Below are 27,406 nucleotides of genomic sequence, written 5' to 3'. Positions count from 1 at the left end.
GCAATGACCGGTGGGATTAATGGACTCAGAGTAATGGAATTACCGGTAAGTAATTGGAACATTAAGTAGTCTGTATCACCAACAGAGTCACCCATGATAAAATGTCCTCCCGTGGCTGGGCCCTTGGAGTTGTGCTTTTAGCGGGTCCTTGAATTCCTGGTCCTGCAGTTTTTGAGAGGCAGTTTATTTCCAATGGTGCCGGTAACTGCAGTGGAATGATGAGATTTGCGAAACACCACAGATCTCAACGCTGGATGAAAGTCCGGCCCAAAATGAGGAATTATAGTGGGAAATCTGACCTGGAATAACCAATTCCCCTGGTAATTTTTCATTTCTTAGTGGACCCTCAGGGTCTTACTCATAATGGGCTGGATTTTCTGCGCCACCCCCGGGAAGAAGGTGTAATGTTGGGCCTCAGGCCCACGTGGAGATGATTGACTGACACTGACTCTCAATCAATAGTCTGGTGCAATAACTGGCCTCGGGCACGTGCGCCTGGCCCCTTTTATTGACAGGGTCACCTGACTGGTGACGCCTCTGGTGGGTTAGTGTAAAGTGTGTTACATTTGCGGGCAGAACACTAGAACGTGTCTAGCTAGACACTACATCTCCCCCACCTTAATGAAAAGAAAGGAACAAAAGTCCAACCTCGAAGAAAATAAAAAAACAACAAATAGCACTAATTGAGTTTCCTCAGGCCGTCAGCCAGGCATCACTGGAGCTTTGGGTCGCATGGTCGTGATGTTTTAGTTGGGCTTGGCAAAGTGTTTTTTTTCTAGACCCGCCTGGTCTCGCAGTGTTGAAGTCTATGTACAAAGTCCAGCATCAGTGAACTGGTAGCTGTGGTGAGGTCCACTCGGGAAGATCTCTGTGCGTGTGTGAGGCCTTCCTCTCCTGGCCTTCGGGTGACCGGTCTGCGACTGTGGCCTCCCTGCATCCTGTGTGTGTCGAGGAGCTGCTGCTGACGCATTTCTCCTGTTCGAACTCCCATTTCACTGGAGCTCCGCCGAGGCCCCTTGCCCATGGATTTCCACGTGACCATGTGGGCTGTGCGGGCCTTTGCGTAGGCCGCGCTTAGGGGTCGCTGCAGAACTCTCCTCAGGGCTACGGCCTAGTCTTACGTAATCCCAGGGGTGGATCTTTCAATGGCCGGGTGCGCTCTACTTCGATATGGTGGAGGTTGACGGGGGCATACACAGACGGTTCCTGGGTGGCTCGCTCATGGAACTCCGGTCATCTGGAGTGTGTGGATTCACGTTGGTGGTGCGATGCTCCTTGGTGGTGATGATGAACGGTTGTTGTTTCTCAGTTGGGCAGCAGGGGCCGGCTGTTGTCTTGGGTGAGTTTGTGGAGCGAGAAGAATTGGAGAGTCTTCGCAGCTTGCCTTTAACTTGCTGATGTTGTCTTTTGCCTGTGTCATCTGCGGTGGGACACAGGATGTTGTCTGACTTATCCCGTCGGTGTTTGGGACTGAATGGTTGCGCGGGGAAATGTTGGAGATATACCTGCTTCGCGCTGGTGGCTTACGTTTGGTTCTCCTCATTGGACTGTCTCCATGGATGTTGGTCTGGCTTCAGGACTGGACGGTCTCACTGGGACGCTTTGGAAAGAATCTCGGTTCTCGCTAGCTGCGACTTCTAGTTGGGTCTTCTCTGTGGGCTGTCTCCCGGGATGTCGGCCCGGCTGGTGGCTCTCTGGGTGTGCTCCTCCGGTGGTGGTACGAGTCTTCAGCTCCTTTCCTCCTGCATGCCTGTGGTGATTGTTTGCCCTGTGGCACTGTGCCACTGTTCCTTCTCATGCGTCATGTCACTCTCTTCTCTCTCATTCGACCAGGATCTCAGTTGGAGGTGGCGTCCTGCGCGTGTCTCATGTTGGTGTCACGTGGACGTCGCTGGATGCCCAGATGGTCTCACCTTTCCTGTGAGCCTGTCTCAGGTTTGTCCTGTCAGTAGGACTTGTACTTCCTCTTGGGAACTTTCATTGGACGGTCTCATCTTTCCTGTGGACCCGTCTCAGATTTGTCCTGTCAGTAGGACTTGTACTTCCCCTTGGGAACTTTCATTGGATGGTCTCATCTTTCCTGTGGACCCGTCTCAGATCTGTCCTGTCAGTAGGACTTGTACTTCCTCTTGGGAAAATTTATTGGACTGTCTCATCTTTCCTGTGGACCCGTCTCAGATCTGTCCTGTCAGTAGGACTTGTACTTCCTCTTGGGAATTTTCATTGGCACCATCCTTTGTTCGGGGATACTGCAGAGGTTGTCCTTGATGCCTTCTGCATGCCTCCTTCTGTTCGAGGAGGTCTTGCTCTCCTGGGCGCTTGCCCATGCAGTCAAGCTTCTGGGTGCTTCTGTTGCGCACCTCGGACTTGGCATTCTTCTGCCCTCTTCGGGGTAACCGTGATTCTGGTGGTCTGTCCAACCACATCTTCAACCTCTTTCTGGTCGCTTCTGTTTGACGCGCTTCCGACTGAACCTGTCGTTTTCTCCACTGGATGCGCTTACTGCGCATTCTGTTCAGTCTTCTGTTCCTGAGACTGTAGCAGCTGTTCCTTTGCGGCTGTGCACTTGCTTGGTGCTGTGTTCTCCTTTTCAACATCTACACGGGGATCTGCTTCTTCTTTCGCAGTCTCGGCATGGCCTGGTAGTCTTTGGTTGTGTGATGACAATGAGTTTGCCATCCCTTTCTTGCCGGTTCTTTGCATTGATTGTGTGATTCCAGCACATTCAGAGCTCCTTCACTGCGGTTTTCTTACTCGCAGCACTCTTCTTGTCATCTAGTGGGGAGGTGGGTGCCACACCACTGGCACTGGTCACAGGCTACAACCGACAGTCTGCTTTGCTTTCGGGAATGTGCTTTTAAACAGTCCTTTAACTTCCGTGAGTGTGTTACTGTGCAACTGCCACTAGATGGCAGTGTTGCTTCTCTTTTCCACTAGCCTCAGCAGTTTCTCCAACTGCTCCGTGCCTCGTAAGCTCCCGATTTCAGGTAAAATGTGCACCAGGTTCATCCAGGCCTGCCCCAGGGCTCCTGACAGTCTTGCACTCGCCCCCTCCTGAGCAGGGCGCTTCCAGGCAGCGGGACTGTTCTCCCCAAAATAGTTAGTGATTTTTTAAGTCTCGCCTGAGACAGCGCTTTAGCGCTGCTCTGGCGAGACTTATAGTAAGCGAGTTTTGGAAGTGCAAACAGTGGATTTTCAGGCCTCCAGATACAGTGCATGTGCGTTGGCCGGGCGCGCGCACCATTTGGAGGCCTGAAAGCACTCGTTTGCTTTCACTTTCGCGGGCCGCACGGCCGCTTTGATGTGATCGCGATCGCGATTACATTTCCCTCTGTTCACTCTTGTTTAACTGCTCCTCACGTAATGGCACAGCCGAGTCACGAGCTCTTCACAACACAGATGGTCTGCCTTTCCAGTGCTCCGCTCGGAACTTGCCTTTGCCATTATTGTAATTTACCACTTTAAATCCAGTTGGAGCTGCGTCTGTTTACTTCCCCTTCCCTTATCTGTGTTGACTGCATCCCTCCTCAGCCTCCAACCCCCATCAGAGCTCCGACTGGGTTTAAAGCAGTAAATTGAAATAATGGCAAAGCCAGGTCACAAGCTCTTCACAGCACAGATGGTCTGCCTTTCCAGTGCTCCGCTCGGAACTCTGCTTTGCCATTATTTCAATTTATCACTTTAAATCCAGTCGGAGCTCTGATGTTGACAACGCTCCTCCACCTCTTCCATTTCTTTCTGCCACACCCTTGTTTTTATTCTGTTCCGTTGAGAAGGGAACAACTTTTGTTGTGCAGCGTCTGCAAAAAGCATTTACAAAGCCAGTGTTTCATCAAGGCGAGCCCTATTTGCATTGCCGATGCCTCGTTAATAATACTTGCTATACGTGTCCAGACCTTCTGCCTGAAAAGAGATCGGGAGCTCAGGCAGATCTGTCCAAATGTCTCGAACACCTTTTAATTGTGAATATCAGCAGTAGAGAACCTTTGCAAATGAGTTCAGCATTTCTTGTCTATGCTGGTTCCATCCCCAGCCCACAGGACATGTGGCTGAGAAGAACCGTCTGATGCGAGAAGAACAGAAATGCTTTAGATTAAAATGTTTAGATCAAATATTACAAACACAGTGCCAAGGGCCTCAAAGTGTTTTGTCTGTCTTTTGTCTGGGTTAGTTTCTACACTGAGGACTGCACTGTACCTGATATCTACCCGTTTGGAAAAAAACGCTGACTCTTAAAGAGGCATTAAAAAGGATTAGACATCGATAAAACCCCCCACCCTCTCCCTCACCCCATCCGTCTCGCTCGCGGAGCCATTGTTCTTTTTAACGTGTTTCTCTCACTTTGATGCTGTCCACTGGACGTTTTTCAAAAGTACGTCGAGTAAAATCTTTAACCCCCCCAGCCGGAGTAAAAGAAACACCCAACCAGTTGCCATAACGTAATGCAGATTCTTGTCACAGCTCCATGCATGGTTTCTGCTTTTGATTTATCCGCTCTGGGAAACGCTCCACAGCCTTGCGTTAGACAGCAGCCTAGGCCTGCTTGCAGCCCCCCCCCTCTCCCCCCCCCCCCGGGACATAGACTCGCAGAGGGCCTTCCTCCTGTCAGAACTGAGTCAAATAGCACCGTGGGCGACATCACACCTCCAGGCATGTGTCTTCTGCACATGCGCAATAGTAGTACAGTATGAAAAGGGGGTAAAAGAACGGCCATCTAAGCCTGGATTGACGGTCAAATACTCTTTGGGCATTCACTTCAGTCCTGAATGCTGTGATATTTTTAATTGCATTGTAACATTTATGTTCTCACGCCAGGGCTTTAAGTGGGATCAAAAAACTGTGAGGTCTCTCAAAGGGGCGTGTCCGATGTAAATAAGGGCGTGGCTTTAAAACACTTACGCTAAAAATCTGTGTTTGCATAGTGTGCTGTTTCTGTCATTGCATTCTGATATGTGATACAACAAGTAACATCATGCCTACAACAAGTCAGGACTATAGGCTTTGTCAATCGCTATTAGTTGCATAAGATAAATAAGCTGCAACTATGGCTTGTTATATATAATATTGAAAAAGCGTCCACTTAAAGCCCTGGTGACACTACCACAATGTTGCTGCTCTTGCGTTTCAAAAAGAGAAGGGAAATCCAGAAAGAAAATGACACTTTAAAGGATTCCCTCTTCCCCCACAACGCTCACCTGGCATGATGTCATGCTGTAACTTCTCCATTAGTGAGAAGTGAGCAGCGCACATCGATGTGCTTGCTGTCTCGAAACGGGTCTCGAGCCGCGCGGCCACTGAGGACATCAAAGTGCACACCATTTGCCACCCCCTTCCTGCTTGTTATTGTTTCCTTTGATCCCTATCTTTCCCTTTCTCAATCTCACCCTCTCCCTGCCTTTTACAACTGCGGCCGCACCACTGTGCCCGCCCCCACTCCCCCCTCCCTCCTCGTCAACTTCAGTGCGCGCTTGTTAGTATAGACGCACATAGTATCCTCGTGCCCTCTGCCTTGGCTGGCGCTATGTAACTTCCTATATGTTTGAGCCCTTATTATAATTATAATTTGCGTGCCTGTCTCTCACACCTCCTCACACCATCATTACACTGCGGGGTGCTGCATTTCAAGAAAAGATAACAGCGCCTCTCTGGTCACTCACGACATCAAAACACCTCCTACATAGAATCACAACAATACAACACTGTGAACCACACACTTTCACGCCGTAAAGCATGCTGCTGGCCGTCTGAAATGCGCTTCGGAACCCCACAAAGGGGTGTGAAGCGCTATATACAATGATGCCAAAAGAGTGCATTGTTGCCCCAGGCCCTCATGGCCGCCGGCGCCGCTGGCATAATGTTTGTGTTCAGGCAGTCGCTCCGGTAAGTCCGCCCACAGGTTTTGTCTGCTGAGCTGATGTCGACGACGTGTAAGTTGTTTCACGTTATTCAGACAGCAATGTTCGCTCCAACAGGAAGTAAAGTTATTATCGCCCGCCACAGTTCCACGCTCGTGGAATAACGTCTTCAGTTCCAGCTCGTTCTTGTGGGCTGACTGTTGGCTATGCAGCGGCGGCGACGGGGTCTTGTTCTGCTTTGCTTTCAAAACCCAAAATTCACTTTCATTCCACTGATTTCACGCAGTTACCTACGTTGCTTTTTTCTGTACATAGCGTTTCATATATTGCTCATGTCGCTGCTGCAGTCAAACAGACAACATAACACATACTTTTACATACTCACTTACATACATTCACAGACTTTAACATGCACCTTAGCAATACCATCAGAGTGCTCCATGACACCCCTGGCTTCACATGCACCTTATCAATCACATCAGAATGAACCAAAGGGTTGCAAAGTGACACGCATCACTTTCTGCGGATGCAATCCGCCTTTTGGGGAGGACTTCAAAGGGTCCGCTCCCCCGCCTGGAATATGCTCCCCCGCCCCCAAGCGCGCGCCATGCTCCGCTGGGCTTGTCTTTTTTTTCCTTATTTTCTAAAACTTTAAGCGCGAGGCGCGCACAATTAACTCACTCTCACTGAGTCACTCTCTCACTAATTAACTCACTCAGTGAGTCACTGTCTCACTAATTGACTCACTCTCTCACTAATTGCCTCTCTCTCACAGACTCACTCTCACAAACTCACTCTCACTGACTCACTCACTCTCTCACTAATTGACTCACTCTCACTGGCTCACTCTCACTGGCTCACTCTCACTGACTTACTCTCACGGAATCACTAATTGACTCACTCTCACTGGCACACTCACTAATTGACTCACTCACTGACACACTCACTAATTGACTCACTAATTGACTCACTCTCACTGACTCTCTCTCTCTCAATAATTGACTCACTCTCACTGGCTCACTTGCTCACAAATTTACTCACTCGCACTGAGTCACTCTCTCACTAATTGACTCACTCTCACTGACTCACTCTCTCTCTCATGACTCACTCTCACTGACTCAATCTCACTAATTGACTCACTCTCACTAACTCACTCACTAATTGACTCACTCTCAACGACTCACTAATTGACTCACTCTCACTGACTCACTCTCTCCCTCATGCCTCACTCTCACTGACTCACTCTCACTAATTGACTCACTCTCACTGACTCACTAATTGACTCACTCTCACTGGATCAGTCTCACTCACTTACTCACGGACTCACTCATTGACTCACTCTCACTGACACACTCACTGACACACTCACTGACACAGTCTCACTAATTGCCTCACTCTCACTGACACTCACTAATTGACTCACTCTCAATGACTCACAAATTCACTCACTCTCACTGACTCACTCTCTCTCACTATTCGACTCACTCTGACTCTCTCTCACTAATTAACTCACTCCCACTGAGTCACTCACTCACTAATTGACTCACTGAGTCACTCTCTCACTAATTGCCTCACTCTCACACTAATTGCCTCTCTCTCACAGACTCCCTCATAGACTCACTCTCACTGACTCACTCACTCTCTCACTAATTGACTCACTCTCACTGTCTCACTGACTTACTCTCAAGGACTCACTAATTGACTCACTCTCACTGACACACTCTCACTGACACACTCTCACTAATTGACTCATTCTCACTGACACACTCACTAATTGACTCACTCTCAGTGCAGGAATGTGCACAAAGTGGTTTTTCGATAGAGCATAGCCAGCGCATGCGCATGCGCAGCTCTGTGAGGAATGCTGTATTTGACTACGGACTTCAAGCTCCGCCCATATTTTTTATTCAAATATGTAATTGCCGTTTGTTAATACTAACTTATGATTCTTAATACGCTTGTTAGTCCCTTCTTAGTACCGCCTTGTCAACATTCTTAACCACCCATAACAACTGGCCCTTTCACTTCTGTTGTTACATAGTATATCTTATTTAATCTGTAAAAAAAAAATTCTTTGATGCGTTTCTCCTGCATAACATGCTTTCCTGCAACATGCACTGCCATGTGCACTTACACTTTTCAAACAGCCAGGGGCAATAGCAGCCGCTTCTTTCAAAGGAAATAGGTGTTGCATTTACATGCGAGGAGCGATTGCCATTTTAAATAACAATGGCTTTCATTTATTTGTTACTTATAACAAAAGATAAATAAATTGTATTATCATTTGCAAGGCCAATAGCTTTAACTCTTCCTAATGCGAGACCTATTGCATTGCAAATGCTTGTTTTTTGTGTGAATGTGTGTGCACCTCCGATGTGTGCAGCTGCACTTGGTCACGTGCCTGGCAGCCTCCGTGCGCTTTGTCTCTTGTCAGTGAAGGGCGCCGGTGAAATTGTTCCTGCAGCACTCCTTGGGCCTCAGCAGCTCTACTCACGTTGCGGGCCACACTTCCCTGCCTCTTCACTCTTGCGGCCGCTGCATGCTGTCTAATTATTCTGGCCGGGTTAGGACCACAAAGCAGGCTGGCATGGCATACTCTCTTGTGCCTGCTGGTCACGTGCTCACTCTTTCCACAGGTTGGGGCACTGTCACCTCCGGCTGCTCTCTTCTGCCACGTGCAGCCACGTTCACGGCCGCTTTCCAGGACTCCGACGGTCGGCCGAACCTCCCCGGAGGCCTCCGTCTTCACTACGGTGAGTGTCCTTGTTGTGCCGAGAATAACGGGGAGGACACTTGCATCAGATTGGTAAATGCGTGATGATTTATTTATGGTAACCTCCACAAAACGTGTAATACAATGGGCCCACGAGGAGCGGCGATCTCCACTCACCGGCCGCGCTCTCCCTGAATGTCCCGTCCCCCTCCGCGTCACGGAGCCGCCAGTCCTGATAGGACGGGGCGTCACGTGACACAGTTGGCAGCGAGACATTCGTCTCTATGGTGCAGAAAGACTAGCATGTACAACATCTCCCCCCTCAACAATATAAACAGCAAAACAGTATTCATGTCATGACAAAATCTTCAAAACGCTTGGGCGCCCTAACACGTCTGGTAGGCCTCCTCGGAGTAACAAACCGAGGGTGCCCCTCGGAGCATGAAGCGCTACTACACCTGGTATAGTCCTGGGCACCCTGGATGCCTTCACATTCTTGCATGGACTTCGTTCCACCCCGCCCACCGGCACCACATGCCTCCAATCGCATCTCTTCACGACAGGAAGATTCGCCCTTGCTAGCTCTATCAATAGGCGAGGTGTCCAAACATCCATTATCCTCCCTCTCACTCCTGTCCGCAACCTCATTCTCTTGCCACTCTGGTACATTATCGTCATTCCTAGACCCACTCACACGGCTTCTATTCAAGATGATGTTTTCCTGGCCTGCTTTGAGCTTGACTATGTCATCTTTGCTTCTCCATCCTCCACCTTCCAAGCACACTGCCCCTTTCCTAACCTCCTGCACACGTACAGGAGTTTGAAAGGCTGACTCCCCCTTCATCACCTTATGCGGCTTCTTTACTAGCACCCAATCTCCCTGTTCCACGTCCTTTGCTTTAGCTCTATTCACAGTATCAGCGTATCGCTTGGCACTCTCCTGTTTGGCCATGATACGCTCCCTGACTCTTAGCGTCTCCTCTTGCACAACCTCCGTGTCTTCTCTTACATCATACCACTTGTTGTACTTGGGAGTAAGCTCGCTGGTGCACCTCCTCCCCCTCATCAGATAGAAAGGTGTGTGGCCCATAACAGCATTCGGGGTGTTATGGTAAGTGTGCACCTTGTCCGCAAGAAACATCTTGACATCCAAATTGGACGCAATGGCTAGCTGAATGCCCTCTTTAAGGAACCTGTTCATTCTCTCCACCTGCCCATTGCTCTTCGGGCTGTACAACGGGGTCTTCTCCTGCTTGATCCCTGAGTTGGCTAGAAAATCCGTCATTTTCCTGGATACGAGCTGTGTGCCATTATCGGAAACCATGACCTTCGGTTGCCCTTCTTGTGCGAAAACTTTCCGTAGCACTCGAATCACCCGGTCTGTGGTAACTTCTCAGACAAACTTGTACTGTATCCACTTGGAGTAGTAGTCGGTGATCACGATGAGAAATCTGCAATCCTCCGGCAGCAACGAGAACGGCCCCGCGAAGTCGATGGCAACCTTGTTCCATGGGCCAACCGGGATGTCAACCCTCTGCAGTTCCCCTCTGCTGGTCTTCCAATGCTTGTCCGCCTTCAGACACTGCTCACATCGGTCTATGAAGTCGCAGACATCGCTGGTCATCCCCAGCCACCAGTAGTACATTTTCAGCAGATTCATGGTCGCGGTGCCGCCAGGGTGACCCTTGTGGGCAATCCTTATCAGTTTTCCCCTGAGGCCTTCCGGGGGAATGAACAGCTCATGCCGTTTCAAGAAGCCATTCTCGAGAGTGAGCTCCGCACTCACCTGCTGGAAGCTTCGGAGCGAACCGTGTAAGTTCCAAACAGGAGGCCAGCGGGATGTCATGTGACCCATCACGGTGCGGAGAACCACGTCCTTCTCCTGAGAAGCAAGCCACTCCTCCTCTGAGATGGAACCTTCGCACATCGTTGTGGCATCCACCAGAGCCACCACACATTCCGCATCATCGAGGGACACGTCATCTTCCACCGCTACCGGTAAGCGGGACAGGCAATCCGCTCTGCAGTTGAGGCCACCCTTGATGTGCCGGTTTGTGAAGTGGTATTCCTGCAGCTTGGACAGCAGACGCAGCAGCCGCGAACTAGCCTTCCCATTTCCCCGGCCCTCGCCGGCCATCATGTAGATCAGGGGTTTGTGATCCGTGACGATTTCGAACACCTTGCCTCACAAGTAGTTCTTCAGTTTCTCCACCGCCCAAACACAGGCGAGCGTCTCGCGCTCGATGGTGCTGTAGTGCTTCGCGGCGTCGCTTAAAGAGCGGGATATGAAGGCGATTGTGTTCTCTTTCTTCCCGTGGAACTGGCAGAAAACCGCCCCAATGCCCTTTGCACTGGCATCGACAGTGACCACATTCCGCAAGTCCTTGTTGTAAGGTTGCAGCACCGGTGCCAACGCGATGCCCCTCTTGACGGCCTCGAACGCCGCGTCCTGCTCTGCCGCCCAGACGTACTTAACATTCTTCCTCAGCAAGGCCCTCAGTGGCTCCACCGTGGTCGCGTATCCCTGCAGGAACTTCGAATAGTATTCGCTGAGCCCCAGGAAGGACCGCAGGGCGTCCTTGTCGCCAGGACATGGAGCTTCTCTGATCGCTTTCACCAGGTCATCCTTGGGAGCAATACCATCCGGGGTCAGGACATGCCCCAAGTATTCGATCTTGGTCTCCATAAATTTACATTTGTCTTTGGAGACTGTCATCCCCTTCTCACGCAAGACCTCCAACACCTTGCCCAACACCACCAGGTGCTCCGCTTCGTCCTTAGTGTGGATCAAGATATCGTCCTGGAACGCCTCGACCCCCTCCATGTCACAGAACAACAGATCCATCAACTTTTGGAACACCCCCGAAGCAGAGGCGAGTCCGAAAGGCAGCCGGACATACCTGTACGCCCCGAACGGAGTGACGAATGTAGTCAGCTTCTTGGATCCGTCGTGAGGCAAACCTGGTGGTACGCAGACTTCAGATCAATCAGGGTAAAGAACCGGGACCCTGACGTAGACGCCAAAATGTCCTGAATGTTGGGCAGAGGGTGACAATTGACCAGGATATTGTTATTGAGGGAACGCAGGTCCACACATAGACGGATGTCTCCAGACCTTTTCTTCTTTGACACGACAATTGCGGACACCCATTCCGAAGCACCGGCACCTTCGATTACACCTTCATTTTCCAACTTGTCCAGCACAGCCCTGAGTTCCGCCCTGACTGAGAGAGGCATGGTCCTGACCTTGTGTTTGATCGGCATAGCCCCCTCCTTCAGCTGTATGTCGTGTGCAAAGCCTTTCACACATCCTACTTCATTGGCGAAGACTGAACTAAATTTTGCAATGACTCCGGACAACCCACCCGGCTCATCGTCTGCCTGAATAGAGTTGACCCAGTCTGCCCTTAGGACTATGGGATCCGCTGCCCCCGGGATTAGCATCACTCCCAACTTCGCCAGATCCTTCCATTCCACAAGGCTCCTCCCTTTCTCGGCCACGTAAATTTTTGTATTGATGGCCCTCCCTTTGAAAGTGAGGGTATCAGAAAAATACCCTTTCATCACTATGTCCTGCTCCCCAAACACTTTCGGATTCACATCAGTCACACGCAACTACACACCATGCCACTTCGCATCAAACGTTGTGTCAGAAATCAGGGTAATAGGGGAACCTGAATCAGCTGTAAACGGAAGCTCTACAGAGCCGATCATAACGGAGCCTATGGGCCCCTTCACTCGCCCATCCTCCGCATCAATAGAGAGTACTATGTCCCCAAGCGCCTCGAGATCACCTTCGCTCACAGAACTTACTTTCACACTGCTAGCAGACTTCCTGGTCTTGCACACGGCAGCAAAGTGACCCACCCTTTTGCACTTAGTACACTTCCTACGAAGCGCAGGGCAAGCCTTGCTGTCCGCCAAGTGATCCAGCGCTCCGCACCTGAAGCAAGCGAGCGGCTTCCTACCCGCCCCCTTATCATTCGCCCCTCTTTCAGGAGGCTTCTGGGCGGACCTGCTTCTGTCCTGCACATAAAACACATTGGCAGCGTGACTAGTATTAGCAAGTTCCTTTGCGGACACCAGTGATCTCTCGATGGCCTTCGCAATCGCCACCACCTCCTGCAGCGTAGGATCACGACACATCAGCAATCTCTCCTGCACTTTTTTGGAATGGCAGTAGAACACCACCTGGTCCCTGATGTAAGTGTCCGTCATGCCCGCAAATTCACAGTCTTGGGCCAGGACGCTCAAGCAGGCAATATATTCCTCTATAGTCTCCCCTTCATCCTGCTTCCGAAGAGCAAATTTGTGGCGCCCCACCATGATGTTAGTTTCTTCAGCATATTGCAGCTCTAGCCTCTTCACCGCCTCCTGGAACACATTGAGCTGAGTGGTAACACCAGGCGGATTCACGTACACGGGCAAACTGTCGAAGACCTCTTGCCCAGCCTTCCCCAGCAGTCCGAACAAAAGCGCCTTCTTTCGCTCCGCCGCATACCCCGGGCCATCAATGGAAACAATATAGTTCTCGAAGGCCCTCAACCAGCTCTTCCACTTCATGCACGGCTTGCCGGGAACCTCCAAGAAGAGAGGCGGGACACAGATGTTGCCACTGTGCGCCATCGCGAACGACGCACACTCCCCACAGACGTGGCACGGAAGGCAGGCACCCCTACGCAGCGGCAGCACCCCAGGCCTGGCAGAACGTGAGCACAATGAAGAAGCACCAAGCAGGGCGCAGCACCGCTAGGCGAGACCCCACAGAAACTGAAAGTACCTGGCAATCAGGGCTGGAGACGGCTGCTAGTAGGTCAATCGAGGCCAGAAAGAGGGGGGGGGGGGCCGCCAGCACAGAAAGGCCCCGGGAACATCACCAGCAGGCAGGAGCACGTGGCAAGAAGACGGCCGAGGCAGGTAGCAAAACGGGTACCAGAGGATGCAGGGAGGGGCTTCAGCAGCAGACACCCGCGTGGGAGGGCTCCGCCTCAACCGGCGAATACAGCGTGCGGCACAGGAATCACTCGCGCTGCACACTCCGCCGTCAGCAAGTCATGGAGAGACACTCGTGGGCCCAGACCACAGAACCCTCGTCGCCATTTGTTGTGCCGAGAATAACGGGGAGGACACTGGCATCAGATTGGTAAATGCGTGATGAACTATTTACGGTAACCTCCACAAAAAGTCTAATACAACGGGCCCACTAGGAGCGGCGATCTCCACTCGCCGGCCGCGCTCTCCCTGAATGTCCCGTCCCCCTCCGCGTCACGGAGCTGCCAGTCCTGATAGGACGGGGCGTCACATGACACAGTTGGCAGCAAGACATTCGTCTCTATGGTGCAGAAAGACTAGCATGTACAACAGTCCTGTTCTTCCATTTATTCCGATTGGGAGCCAGGCCTCACTGCCACAGTTCTACCGCGGCCTAGCGGCTCACCTCACATTCACGGCTGCACACGCTGTATTGGCCGCAGCCTCTTTCACTAGCGTGGGCGCCGGGGGCCGCTGGCTCTCTTCTTCTTTTTTTTTTTTTTTTTTTTGAAACCTTTATTACAGAATTCAAAAGAGATACAAAAATGGGCCTACAACCTTCGGGCCGGCCGCTAGCAAACAGTAAGAGCATAAAATACAAGTGGGAAACACCCGCTGCAGCGTGAAAGAGATCACAGGAGTTGAAAAGAAAGAACGTTGGCGGCCACACCGTCTGGACCCCCCAGATGGCGGTTCCATTTTTATGTAAGAAATGCTGGCTCTCTTCTTCGTGGGGGCGGTTGAAGGGCACCGCTTCTCATCCTCACGAGGGCGGGTGAGTGGTTAGCTACTCCACTCTCCGTCCTCCCACATTAGGCACACCTACTCTCGCTGATGCGGCATGGGCTCCTGCGAACCTCCGGCCAGAGGTCACTCTTCTTCGCGTCACGGCCCCCACGACCCCTTCACTTCTACGGGCTCACCTCCTGCCCGGCGTGTTGTCGCGACTGATTCGGGTGGGCTCTGCTCGGCTCGCTCATCAGTCAAGCTTCAGTAGGCAGGTGACAGAGGCATGCCACCGGCTCCTGGACTCGCCGCGTGGGCTCTCTTCCTTTATATGCTGCCATGCGGGGTGGGCTTTTGTTGTGTCCTGGGGCGAGCGCTTACTGCCGTGACCACAGGGACATTAGGCCTATGCCGGGAATGAGGACGCGGGGACACAGTGCTGGTGAGTATGGTCCGCAGCCGTTCGGGCGTACGTGCGTGCGCAACCCGCTTTTATTGATACATACCACGTGACCTGATGCGTACGCCTCAGCGTATCGCGTCAGTGTCACGACATTACAGCTCCCGATCACCTTCTCTTCACCCCAGGGCTCTTCACACGACCCGCGGTTCTTCCGCTCATCCCACCTTCATCACCAGTGTAATGTTGGGCCTCAGGCCCACATGGAGATGATTGACTGACGCGGACACTCGATAGATTGATGCAATAACTGGCCTTTTATTGACAGGGTCACCTAACCAGTGACGCCTGTGGTGGGTGGGTGTAAAGTGTGTTAGAACTAGCTAGACACTACAGAAGGTACCCCGGTATCGGTAAGTAAAGGGGAGGGGAACATCTTTAACAAGAGACTTCTAATGACAGCATAGTCTTGTGTTTACAATTAAAAGTTCTGAGGACTGCAGAGCTTAATTCGGAGCTGTAACTACTGCACAACTTCCGGCTACTTCCCTGTTTATTACTGAACTGCTTTCAGAGGGACAAACCACATAGTCTCCCCAGGGCGGGGTGTTGCTAGAAGACAAACTCATGTGTGAATGACCCACCCCCAAAACTCATAGGAGTTCTTGTACAACTTCAAAACTTTTGTTCTACGAAAAATATTGTTTGTTAGGCAGAATTTTTTAAATTCAAACAATACATTATTCTGTGACCTTCCGCCCCACTGCCTCCTAAAACACATACACACTTAAAAGTAGATGGCTATGGCTGAAAGCATGGATGTAAAGTGTCCTGAGAGTGCGAAGACACAACATATTCTGGGGTACAATAAAAGCTGCCTGAGGCCGAACTTTCAGAGTTCAGCGTGCTACATCCAAGCTGCTGCTGCTTGTATTAGGAACTGACGCTCAGCCGGAGCAACAGCGCCACCTGCCGGCAGACAGTATATGAAGGTGTCAGGGATTCGAAAAGCAGCATACAATTGTAAAAATTGCTTTGAGATTTGGTGCTCGGACGGTGAATGCCACGTTGCTCACTTGGAAATGGATCCGCATCCGATAAACGTAGATGAAAATAACCATGTTAAGACAACATAATTACCAATGAGTAAGAAATACAAGCGTGATTATAAACTTTATAATCACGCTTGTATTTCTGACGTCATCGGAGACGCGTGCTTTATCTGCTGACTCGACAGGATCTCAGCAGAGGCGGGGCCAGTGGGAGGGAAAGGAAATAGACGTGCGTTTTGCTGGGCTGCTAAGTACCACGCATCAGACTAACGCATTTTAGTGCGGTGGTCCGCATCGCCGCACTAAAACGCAAAGTCACGCAGTTAAGCGCATCCTGAAGTTAGTGGCAACAAGTAGGAAAAGCTGCATGCCGCTATAACAGTAATTGAACAAAGCACAGACGCGCTGCTCTGGCAGCTGCAGTGTGTGACAGACTGCTCTACTTTGTGCAGCGCACTGCTGCTCTGCCCTGGCACTTAATTTCTTAAAGTTTGCATGAAATATAATCGACCAGGCTGGGCTCCGTGGTTATCTCTGTCTTTTGCGCTGCAGCGGCAGTCACGTGATGTCATGGCGTCACAGGGCTGCAACATCATCCATTTACCTGCACGAGCGGGGTGGCAGTTAGATTCAGAAGTTTAGTTTTGCAGCCTGCTGCTGCGTTAGACGGCGGTCACCATCATGCTCCCCCCACCCTCTGTGCCGCCAGAGCCTTTCATCATGATGCGCCCTTCCTTCCTCACAGGACCAGGCTGCTGGAGACTGGTCATCGACCCGGGCTCAGTTACGATCAGGTCTGTAATATCCCACTTTCTTGGATTGCAAATACATTTAATTTTACAGCCTCAGCCTGAACCTGTAGTTTACTGCTCTCCTCAGTCTGTGTTTGATAGAGCGCCATGTTGTTCTGAAAGTTGTAGGGGTGCATCACAATCACTGTTAGTTCGCACCCAGATATTAATCGAAATTGTATCAATGTGTGACTTAGAAATGTATCACTCAAATCTGCTTATAATAGTATGATTAGACATGTAACCATGCCTTTCATGAAGAGCAATGTCGTAGTTCACTGCAAATGTATTTTAGTCAACGCACAATGATTGATTTTCATGTAATGCGGTGCATTAGCTTTAAACTTGCACCATATTAAAGTCTGCACATGTGGTTTGCTTGTTCATATACAAAGTATAATGAAGTTAGGACCCAGGCCGGGGAAGGCAAAGCCGGACCCGATAGAGGCCTAGGGTAGAACGCCGGCCGGAGGCGGGACCCCTCCACGCCACGCCCCCACAATTAGGAAAACCCGGCTAGGCCGGGGAGGGCATGATAGGCCCACAAACAATGGAAGCCCCCCCCCCCAATCAGGGGGCGAGAGAGGTAGGCAAGGGGGAGGTTAAAAGGGGCCAACGGCCCAGGAAATTCAATTTCAAGGCTCCCCCTCGCCGCGTAAGAAGAAGAAGAAAAGTGGACCGGACGTACCTGCGGAGATCATCGAGCTTTCGCGCCAAACACCGGCAGAACAAAGGACACCGGCAGGCTCCAGGCGACTTTCCGGCCGACGGGGCCCCGCTCCCACGCGAGGGGGACTGCAGAGCGGCGGGGGAAACCGGGTGCGAGCACGAACCGGCGACGGGAAGTGTATAGCGGCAAAAGAATGGAAGCAGCGGGTTCAGGAGCCTCCACACCGGCCAGCATGATCCGAGCAGAAGAGGCAGGGTCATCGGGCTTCGCGGCTGATGCAAGTGAGGTGTCCAGAGGGCCTCGCAGGGAATCGCGGAGTCAGACGCATGGCTCCAAGAGTGCACTAGTCCTTTTTCCCGCACAGTGCCGCTCCGCTCTGAATCCGAGCCTCCGTATGCACGGCAGCAGGACCTCAAGACCTCAGTCGTAAGGGCGGAATAATGAAAGGAACAACGGTCAGGAGGGAAGACGGAAAGGAAGGCCACGCCATCGCATGGAAGGCACGAAGGAAGGCCGGGGAAGCCGACCTGACCGGAGAAGAGGACGCAAGGACGCTACAGGGCATTTCGCGCCGTGGGTCGGAAGAAAAAGATGCGGCGATCACCCCCGCCCCATCTGTCGTCGAGGGACGGGCAGGGTCCACCACAGTTTCAGGTCTCACGGGCACTTGGGGCCAATACGGTGGTGTCCGGAGCAGCAGGAGCAACGACCTTGGCGAGGAGCTGGATCGAAGCTGGGCAGAATGCCGGTACCGAGGCACCAGGAGCAAATGGCAGAGGGCTCACGTACACCCAGCACGGGGCAGTTGGCAAACCTCGAGCAAGCAACTGGCGAAAAATCACGGCAGGACACGAACCCCGTGTCACAATGCAGCAGTCCCAGGCACAGCTTCATGATCCCTTTGTTCAGGCTACAAGAGCACTTTCGTTTCTAGTGCTTGGCAGTACTGGTAATAGGAGAGGTAGGGCAAGGTCCTTAAAAACAGTCTGTCTAAATACGGATGGCCATTTGCTTAGTTTAAAGGTCAGGTTTAGAGGAGTCCAGCTTAGACACTGGGCAGAGAAATGTTGTGTTACGGTTGTGTTAATATTTCAGGCAGCACCCAAGAAAAGGTTTCTTTTGGGGTCAAAACAGGGCCCCAATTGTGATTATTGGAGGGGTGTCACCGAGAGTATTGGCAGTAATAGTAGTGAACTGCTGCAGTGTTTCACCTCACAAGTCCCAATACCTTACAAAGTACCATTCAGAAAAGTCTCAACCTGCACCACCATATTACAGCGATAAACTCAATTACATGGAGTACACAGGGAGAGTTAGCTCTGGAGAGACCTTCCCCAGCTAGAACAAACCAGATGTATAGCGTCCAGTGATGTACAGCTGCACTTCCTATACGAAACGAAGACCTGTGAGTTGCAGGTCCCTGAAGTTAAAAGACATGTTGGTAAGAAAAAGAAGCATAGCGGTGGTACCAGTAATATTGGGGCATAAACGAAATGATAGATATGTGTCCCCGAGGGTGTAGGACAACCCAAGTGTTGTTGTCATATTGCATATTATAATTTTCGAAAAGAGCACAACCCGGACAGGGCAGTGCAAAAGCCACCCGTGGTCAGGGCGATGGTCAAGTCCAGGCCCTGGGGAATCCGTGTTTTCGGCTAGGGGAGGGCCCCCCCCCCAACTTCCTCAATGTCAATTACGAAAATTTAGCCCAGTATACCTGCGCCACGCAGCAAGCATAGTTAGAGGAGGCGAAGCCAGAGAGCAAAAAAAAAAAAAAAAAAAAAATCCTGAAGAGAGCTGAACAACACCGGGGACAAAGCTTACAAGGCCCAGGGGTGGATGTCAAGCAGCACGGGTGCATAAAACGGGTAGTAGTCAGGGCAGACCGCGCGAGGATAGGAAAAGACAAGTTCAGGCGGTACATCGTGGGCATATTCGAGCTAGGAGGTGGCGAGTAGGTAGCGAGGTTAGGCCGAGCTAAGGGGGGAGCTCCCTCCGATCGAAAAACCGTAGAGAGCGTGGCGGAGCTGACACGAGGAACCTAGTAGAGAACGAAAGTACTAGGAGATAGATGAAAGGCTCACACAGTGTCCTTGGATGCCTCACGCCAGGGGCACTGGGGGAGCCATTGGGCGGCGTGCCGCCAGAGAAAGAACAGAGATGACACTCCTGCAGGACCCCGGGGATGCCTTACGGCAGGGGTACAGACGGAGAAGATGACAAGGACCCAGCCGCAAGAAAATAGAGTAGAGGCTCAAGTAAGGTCCTTGGGATGCCAAACGGCAGAGACCCCTGGGAGAAGGGAGGGCCCCGAAAGGATACAAGACGAGCGGGACGGCACTTGCAGCCCGGGCATGCCCAGAAAGGGACACCCTCCTAATCGGTAGCAAGTTGAAGCCTAGACCCGGGAATCGAAACACAGGGATTGGGGCCCCTCCCTCCTCTCCCAGGCAATTGGGGCGGCTGGGTCCAGAATGGGAACAGAGAAAATAATGAACAATAGATAAAAGTGAAACATGGTCGTTGAAGGACTATAGTAAGACCATGAATGTTGAAATTTGAAATATGAAGATTTCATGTTACAAAAATGTTTGTTGTAAAAATAAAACTGCGACCTTTTCAGGCACCAAGAAGTGGTCAAGTGGGACTTAAGGGAAAAGCGCGCAGAGATGGCAACAACCAGGGGGGAGCGGGGAGGGAGCGCTCGCCGCCTGGACGGGGTTAGGACCCAGGCCGGGGAAGGCAAAGCCGGACCCGATAGAGGCCTAGGGTAGAACGCCGGCCGGCGGCGGGACCCCTCCACGCCACGCCCCCACAATTAGGAAAATCCGGCTAGGCCGGGGAGGGCATGATAGGCCCACAAACAATGGAAGCTCCCCCCCCCCAATCAGGGGGCGAGAGAGGTAGGCAAGGGGGAGGTTAAAAGGGGCCAACGGCCCAGGAAATTCAATTTCAAGGCTCCCCCTCGCCGCGTAAGAAGAAGAAGAAAAGCCCACCCACCCACACCTATGGATACGGGCGTCGCAGCCGTAGGGGCGGAAGGGTAGCGGAGCTGACACGAGGAACCTAGTAGAGAACGAAAGTACTAGGAGATAGATGAAAGGCTCACACAGTGTCCTTGGATGCCTCACGCCAGGGGCACTGGGGGAGCCATTGGGCGGCGTGCCGCCAGAGAAAGAACAGAGATGACACTCCTGCAGGACCCCGTGGATGCCTTACGGCAGGGGTACAGACGGAGAAGATGACAAGGACCCAGCCGCAAGAAAATAGAGTAGAGGCTCAAGTAAGGTCCTTGGGATGCCAAACGGCAGAGACCCCTGGGAGAAGGGAGGGCCCCGAAAGGATACAGGACGAGCGGGACGGCACTTGCAGCCCGGGCATGCCCAGAAAGGGACACCCTCCTAATCGGTAGCAAGTTGAAGCCTAGACCCGGGAATCGAAACACAGGGATTGGGGCCCCTCCCTCCTCTCCCAGGCAATTGGGGCGGCTGGGTCCAGAATGGGAACAGAGAAAATAATGAACAATAGATAAAAGTGAAACATGGTCGTTGAAGGACTATAGTAAGACCATGAATGTTGAAATTTGAAATATGAAGATTTCATGTTACAAAAATGTTTGTTGTAAAAATAAAAGTGCGACCTTTTCAGGCACCAAGAAGTGGTCAAGTGGTACTTAAGGGAAAAGCGCGCAGAGATGGCAACAACCAGGGGGGAGCGGGGAGGGAGCGCTCGCCGCCCGGACGGGCGTGGATGTGGTTTGCTTGTTCATATACAAAGTGTAATGAAGTTAAGGCTTGTAATGTGATTTTAGAAGTGTGGATTTAAATTGTGTAAAGGCCTGATTGCATATACGTTTAAGAGAAAGGCCTGTTCATTTTATATGTTAGCTACATATTGTAGGCCGAAAATGATTTCCCTTGGTAAGGCTTCGGGGTTTCAGGACGATAGAAAATCTCAGAGGAGTGGAAAGTTTCTCGTTCTCATGTTTCTGTTGGGTGAGCAGCCAAAATATCGAAACTAAAATATCTACCTACACAAATATCGAGTTTTAAAATATCGAAGGGACAGAATATCGATGTCAAAAATATCTATGGACAGAATATCGATCCTAAGGTAAGTATTTTAATATCGATGTTAGTAATATCGAAGTTAGTAATATCGACATCAAATATATCGATTTTACTAATATTGATGTTACTAATATCGATATTTATATTATTGTTATGTATTTTATTATGTATTTAATATGTATGTGTTATATGTTTTTAGTTAAGTGTTCTACTGGTTTTAACATATATGTATACAATTTTTATATGTTAACAATGGTTTTTTAGGTCAATTTTGTGTTTTAGTACCGTAGCGGGTTGTGGGTTTATAGGGGAATAGGGTGGGAAGTAATTTAATTATATGGAATTAATTATACATTTTTAGGAATTATAAATTAATTTTAATTAATTTTTGCGTTTAAGTTCTGTAGCGGGTTGTGGGTTTATAGGGGAATAGGGTGGGAAGTAATTTAATTATATGGAATTAATTATACATTTTTAGGAATTATAAATTGATTTTAATAAATTTTTGCGTTTAAGTTCTGTAGCGGGTTGTGGGTTTATAGGGGAATAGGGTGGGAAGTAATTTAATTGTAATTAATTAATAATTTATTTTCATTTATTGGTATTGATAATTATATTATTGTTAATTAAGTATTAATTGGTAATTAATTTTTATTAATTGGCAATTAGTTTTAATTAGTTGATTAATTGATAATTATGTTAAGTGTATTATTTTATTAGTGGAGTGTGTCGTGCGTTTATAGGGGAATAGTGTTGGAAGTAATTGAAATCTAATTAAGTAATTATTAAATTAGTTGTTGGGTATTGATAATTAATTAATTGGACAATAATTATTAATTGGTAAATATTTTAAATTATAATATTTTTGTTATGAAAAATAATTAATTGTTGATTAATCATTAATTGTGAATTAAATATTATGCATTGATATTTCTAATTAATATATTAATAAGTAATTATTAATTGGTAATTAATGTGTAATATTGATTATTTTGGCGTATGAAAAATATTTAATAGTTCAATATTTTTTAATTGGTAATTAATGTTTCATAATTATTATTTTGCGGTATATATTTTTTTAAATGGTTAAATATATTTTAATTGGTATTTACTTTTTAATAATTCATATGTTTTTGGTTATGAAAAATATTGTATCGTTTAATATTTATTATTTGGTAATTAATATTTATTAATTATTATTTATTGGTATTTATTATTAATGTATTGTTAATTAATTATTCTTTGGTAGTTATGTTTGTAATAATTATTTATTGGTATTTGTAAATAATTTTGAGTTATTTAATAATTAAATTATTTTAAATAATTATTTTATTTATAACTATGGTATTTTTAACTTCTACGCTATCCAATACTTTCCCTACTGTTGCACCCTCTGGAGTTGGAATAGTAAATTTTATTACTATGCTATCCAACACTCTCCGTACTGTTGCATTCTCTGGAGTTGGAATAGTAATTTTTACCCCTACGCTATCCAACACTTTCCCTACTGTTGCACTCTCTGGAGTGGAAATAGTAATTTTTACCCCTACGCTATCCAACACTTTCCCTTCTGTTGCACTCTTTGGAGTTGGAATAGTAATTTTTACCCCTTCGCTATCCAACACTTTCCCTACTGTTGCACTCTGTGGAGTTGGAATAGTAATTTTTACCCCTACGCTATCCAACACTTTCCCTACTGTTGCACTCTCTGGAGTTGGAATAGTAATTTGTACCCCTACGCTATCCAACACTTTCCCTACTGTTGCACTCTCTGGAGTTGGAATAGTAATTTGTACCCCTACGCTATCCAACACTTTCCCTACTGTTGCACTCTCTGGAGTGGGAATAGTAATTTTTTCCCCTTCGCTATCCAACATTTTCCCTACTGTTGCACTCTCTGGAGTTGGAATAGTAATTTTTACCCCTACACTATCCAACACTTTCCCTACTGTTGCACTCTCTGGAGTGGGAATAGTAATTTTTACCCCTACGCTATCCAACACTTTCCCTACTGTTGCACTCTGTGGAGTTGGAATAGTAATTTTTACCCCTACGCTATCCAACACTTTCCCTACTGTTGCACTCTATGGAGTGGGAATAGTAATTTTTACCCCTACGCTATCCAACACTTTCCCTACTGTTGCACTCTCTGGAGTGGGAATAGTAATTTTTACCTCTACGCTATCCAACACTTTCCCTACTGTTGCACTCTGTGGAGTTGGAATAGTAATTTTTACCCCTACGCTATCTAACACTTTCCCTACTGTTGCACTCTCTGGAGTTGGAATAGTAATTTTTACCCCTCCGCTATCCAACACTTTCCCTACTGTTGCACTCTCTGGAGTGGGAATAGTAATTTTTACCCCTACGCTATCCAACACTTTCTCTATTGTTACACTCCCTGGAGTGGAAATAGTAATTTTTAGCTCTACGCTATCCAACATTTTCTTTACTGTGTTTTTTTTTGGAGCTGGAGTAGTAGCTTTATTGTCGGTGCTATTTAATATTTTTTGTATTATTTTAGCTAATGTAATATATAATTAATTTTAACAATATTCAAATTAAATGTAATTTTTTTAATGTGTTATATATAATTATTTAATTTTTATTCATGTTATTGTTTTATGTGTATGATGTATTTGTAATTTATAATAATTTTTAACAAGTTATAAGTTATTAAAATAATTATTAAAATGTATATTAAGTAAGTATATATATTATATATTATATGTATATGTTTAATTAATGTTACATCACATTATATATATTAATTATTAATTTTAAACATTATAACATATATTTAATTATGTTTATTTTATTTATAAATATTATTTGGTTTATTTTACATTTTTTTTTTAACTAAAAAATCCTTTATATTTTCAATAACGATATTTTTGACATTCTATATTTTATTTTCGATATTTTTGTACTTACCATGTTGTAGATAGGATCTCGATATTCTTGTCATCGATATTTTTGTGTCGATATTTTTGTAGGTCGATTTTCTGTCCGTCGATATTCTGTCAGACATTCGTTTCTGTTGCAGGTGCAAGGACACTTAGCTCGTTATAGAGACTAGCCCTTTGTTTTAGGAGTTAGGATGGTACGAGAAGCCAATATGGGAGTACGCCGGAATTTAGGGATGATACTTTCGGCAGAGAAGGTGTCTGGGACCCAAGGTCAAGCTAACCATCGCTGGATGGGATACAAGTTTCGCTGGAAAAGTACTGGAAGAAGACCTGGCTGAAGAGGTGTGCCGGAGGGCGTGTTCCATGTTTTTGGGATTTTTAATTAGGGACAGTGCTCCGTGGATTAGGCAGTTGAGATTTAGATGGGAAGCTAGAAGGAGCATCTTAGAGCGAGCTCTGACTAAGTGAGTGCACTTCTAATGAAGTCTTCACTTCTGACACCTTTTACTCTCTTGCCTGGCAGAGAAAATGCTAAGTAGGGATGTCACCTTAGAGATAGAGTAGGGATAGACTAACTGATTTTTCTTTTAGGCTAATGACTTCTAATGTAGAGACTGGAGTAATTACCGATTTTTTCTGATGTTATTGGAATTGATTATCCTTCTTATTCTGAGTCGCATAAGACTCCTGCGTAGAATCTACTTTGTATTAGTGCCCATTTATCTTCTTCACCTTGTACTGAGGTGCTTGTGCTTACATCACCAATCGTGTAGGCTGTTAATATTATGGTTACATTTTTGTTTAACTACCATAAGGTTACATGGGCACTAGTGTCCTTCCATTTCTGGTGCTTTCCAGTATTTTTAAGATCTTCTTCAAGTTTCTCGTTGCTCTAATTGGTGTAATTTCTAATATTTATGTAAATGTTTCCCTTGTCTTTGCTTGATTTAGCTCACTAGAAAGTGTCACTCATAGTTGTTGAATGTCACTCATAATTTCACTGAAATTATGAATCTGTCACACATAGCAATTTGAAACCTTGGCAGCTATGTTCTTACGTCACTGCTCCAGTGTCCAGTGTTCTGAAGATCTACAGTGGCCTGTGTGTAAAGACCAAATATAGAATATAAGCGGGTAACTGAAAAGCAGGGGTGTTTTTCAATGAGGTGTTCGCAGTAACTTCAAGTTCTCAAGAGCAATGTCCCTCAGAACCCTTTGGTGAAAAACATCCATTGACCACTCTTGTGTGTGGCCCAACAAGTACTACTCCCCCCCCTTTTCCCTGCTCGGATGAGCAACACAGCGGTAGAGGATTTATGGGGAGTAATATGTAACAAAGTCCTGAAACCCAAACCAACCACTCATAAATAACCCCCTACCGTATAACCTTGCATCCTTCCACACCACCCCCAGCATTAACGTTCTCCTGCCAAATACATAAGAAAAAATACCAAGAACAGCTTTTCCACTTTCAGAGGGGATGGCAGTCTTGTTATTGGTTACAGATTACTTTACGCAGCCTGCTCACTATATCCTTCTAGTAAAGATTCCTACAGATCCCATAGCTACAATATTTCTTGAAGAAGGTGTCAGGTTACATGGACTGCTTCATATCATTATATTTGATCCGGGGTCATAGTTCATAGCCAGCATATGGGAATCAATACTCGAACAGCTAGCTACTCTTCTTGTTTACAAGTTATCACCCTCAGACGGATGGACATACGGTGCGATTAAATCAGACCCTCAAGTGATATTTAAGGTGTTTTTTCATGCATAGTTCAAAGCAGTACATGTTCCACTGGCTTTCACCCACACATTTTCTACTTCTGCAGTTCCTCTTGTTCAAGCATTACTAAAAGACATCCGTAAAATTCACAAATATGCCCTGATAAATGCACAGCTATGGCCACAAATAAAAATTTGCCGAAAGACAACAAAGTCCTAGTCCAGGATAGAAAGTGAGAGTGGCTGTCCAAAGACTATCTGTGTACCCCAGGGTTTCAGCCAAAGGTTCCACTTATTGACACATCACAAGACTGGGTTTTGGGGGGAGGGAGGTGGGAGGTGTTTACTGTTTGATCTCCGACAGAAACACAGCAGAAGTCGCTCGCATAGGGTGTGCTGCGGGGCAGTGGGACGTGGTGGGGGAGGGGAAGGTGGGAGGGGTAGTAAACTCAGACATACGACGGAACGGAGGAAAGTAATTATTACGTTCCTCCGTTCTGTCGTTTGTCTGAGTTTACTATCCCCTCACCCTCACCCTGCCCCTTCCCCTCCCCGCCTCACTGCCCCTCAGCACACCCTATGCGAGCCGCCACTGAAACCCAGCAGGCCCATGAAGCTTCACATGTAGAGGGTAGGAGATAGAGGACAGGGCAATGGAAGCTGCAGTCCTGCGGGACAGATAATTCAAGGTCATTACTGAGTATACACTGCCATAGCCGCTCCGAGGCCAGCAGAAATAAGAGGCACTTCCAGGGTGGAATAAGTAGAGCCCTATGAAGACCCTCAACTGAGAGTGGGGATGATGCTTTTGCATAAATTCACGCCCATTTTCACTCCTGCACGTTTGTTGCTTTTCCCTCCTGTTTCCCTGGTCCCCTCCCTTCATATTGCCCTTGTGACTGTGTTCTGATATTCCACTCCTGGTTATCTCCAGTATTTTTGGTACCTTTGTCTACGCTCCTCTGAGCCTGTTTTGGAAATCTTGTATTATTCAGCCAGCCTAGTCCTGTGGGGTTTGTCCATCTTACTTCACTCTTCTATCATCTCTATTTCAAATGAAACTAGAAACCCAATGTGCTGTGGTAGGCAGGAGCTAAATGTCAATCACCTTTAGGTAGATTACATATATTAAAATCAAAGGGTCTTGACAAACACCAGACTTGAACAAAAACAAAAAAAATCCTAACACTAATCTGCAATAGCTCAGAGCAGGTGCTGCAATAAAGTGAAAATTGCATCAAAAGACAATGACCCGGACACATGAACTCCTTGTTTGTTGGTTGAACTATTAAGATGAATTGGTTTTGCAGCAAGCAGTGCTTATTTTGTGCCGGTGGTTGCAGGTGGGCATCAGCACTCAATTTGGTTGACGGAGAATTTTATTTATTCCATCAACAGACTTTGACCCAGAGGAAGAGCGAGAAAGGCAGAAGAAAGAGGAAGAAGAAAACAATAGCAAGG

This window comes from Triturus cristatus, chromosome 7 (genome assembly GCF_964204655.1).
Source record: "Triturus cristatus chromosome 7, aTriCri1.1, whole genome shotgun sequence".
NCBI lineage: Eukaryota > Metazoa > Chordata > Amphibia > Caudata > Salamandridae > Triturus > Triturus cristatus.
This window is presented reverse-complemented; position numbering follows the sequence as displayed.